This window comes from Hylobates moloch, unplaced genomic scaffold (genome assembly GCF_009828535.3).
Source record: "Hylobates moloch isolate HMO894 unplaced genomic scaffold, HMol_V3 SCAFFOLD_28, whole genome shotgun sequence".
NCBI classification, from domain to species: domain Eukaryota; kingdom Metazoa; phylum Chordata; class Mammalia; order Primates; family Hylobatidae; genus Hylobates; species Hylobates moloch.
In genome coordinates this window covers 2261861-2263430 of record NW_026652303.1, presented here as the reverse complement: position 1 = coordinate 2263430, position 1570 = coordinate 2261861, and the positions used below count along the sequence as shown (strand labels likewise).

The 1570-nt window shown below is 58.5% G+C and overlaps 1 protein-coding gene across 1 annotated transcript in view; it reads right to left on the bottom strand.

Annotated features, from left to right (window-relative positions):
- LOC116463185 (zinc finger and BTB domain-containing protein 2) overlaps nucleotides 1-479 on the bottom strand; it is a 32335-nt gene extending 31856 nt beyond the window's left edge. The window contains exon 1 of the mRNA XM_032146180.2: nucleotides 367-479. The gene's annotated coding sequence lies outside the window, so the exon portion shown is untranslated. The remainder of the gene's footprint in view (nucleotides 1-366) is intronic.
- Nucleotides 480-1570: the final 1091 nt, after the last annotated feature.

Sequence of the window (1570 nt, the reverse complement as noted above, 5' to 3'; positions counted from 1 at the left end):
CGGCTTCCGTCCCCTCCCCCTCCCGCAAAACCCCGGATGGAGCTGCCGCCGACTCGCCGCCGCCTGGCTCCGGGGGATGGTTTTGTCAAGCGGCCAGAGCCCCGGCGCCAGGCGCAGCCGCCGCCGCCCCCGCCAGGCGCCCCTGCCCTCGCTTCCCAGAACCGGGTCCCGGAGTGGCCCGGGCCCTCCGCCTGCCTGCACCCGGAGCCCTGGGACGAGGGTCATTCGTCGTCTTTGTTGCCACCGCCTCTGCCGGAACCGTTTGCGAGCTCCGGTGGCCCCCGCTCCCCCACCGCCTTCCCGGACCCTGGGCTGGGGGTGGCACGTGGGCACCGGCCCCGGGAGGCGGAGGCGGTGCGCGCTTACCTGTCGCCGGTGCTGCTGCGGCGGGGGGTGTGGAGGAGGCGCCGCTGGGCAGCCTCGGCCGTGCTGTCCTCCCCGCCGCCGCCGCCTCTGCCTCTCGCTGCTGCTGCTGCTGCTGCTGCCGCCGCGGTCGGTGTCTCCGGCGCGGCGGCGGCGGCGGCGGCGGGGCTTTTCCTGTCCGGTTACGTTAAGGTCACATGACCGAGAGAGCGGAGAGACTAGTGCAAAGAGGCTGCGAGCGGCTCCCGCCGGGGGGGAGAGGCGGCGAGAGAGCAGTGGCGGCAAGAGCCCCCTCCGCCCCCCCCAGCCGCTCCCCTCCCCCCCGCCCGCCTCCGCCTCCTGCTGCTCTGCCGCCGCCGCCGCCGCCGCCTGCAGCACTCCACTGCCGCTCCCACCCAGGCTCCGCGCTCTGCTCCAGCCAAACTTCTGCAGACCATGTGCAGCCGAGGCGAGGAAACTTCTCTCCACCTATTGGGGCTGGAGGCCTGAGTCACAAGCCCCTTGTTTACATAAAGTGTTTAGGTAGGATAACTCCTTGAGATGCTCGGGGTAGAGATGGAGAGCCACTGCTCGTATCCTTCTGCCGGCTTCTGCTTGAGATCTCTTGGCCTTTACCCTTGTCCCTTGACTTTTAGTGTTTGTTTTAATCTTTAAGACTTAAAATGGAGTGGCCTTTAGAACCGGGGTGATACTGTAAATCAGCAGTATCTTTCTGTCACCACTGGTAACTGAAAGTCATGCTGAAGTACAGATGCCTGTACTGTGCACAGAGGCAGAGGTGCTTCCTTTTCCTTGCAGATGAGTTGAGAGACGTAAGATGTTTCTGTTAGGGTTGAATTTGATGGTTTATTTCAGCAACTTGATTTTCGTTTTTGAAGTTTTGGCCCCCCAAAAATGAAAGTCTGCAACGCATGTTTGTTAAGAACAGTTTATTCTCCTGTTAGGTTTTGGTCTTTGAGGTATGGATTCCAGAGTTGGCTATTCTGTTAGATTTAGAGGTGTGAAAAATCTTTTAACGGGGAGATCGTGAAACATGGAAACATGGCAGGGAAGTTAGAATTTCCTGATGGTCATTTTTAACATTTTAAAGTTTACTTTTTGGTTGTTGCCATTTTTCTAGAATCCGTGTCTTTTTTTGGGGAAGTACAGTTCTTTGAGGACTAGAATTTAATGATTTCTTTACACATCTAGGATTTTTTGAGATTTA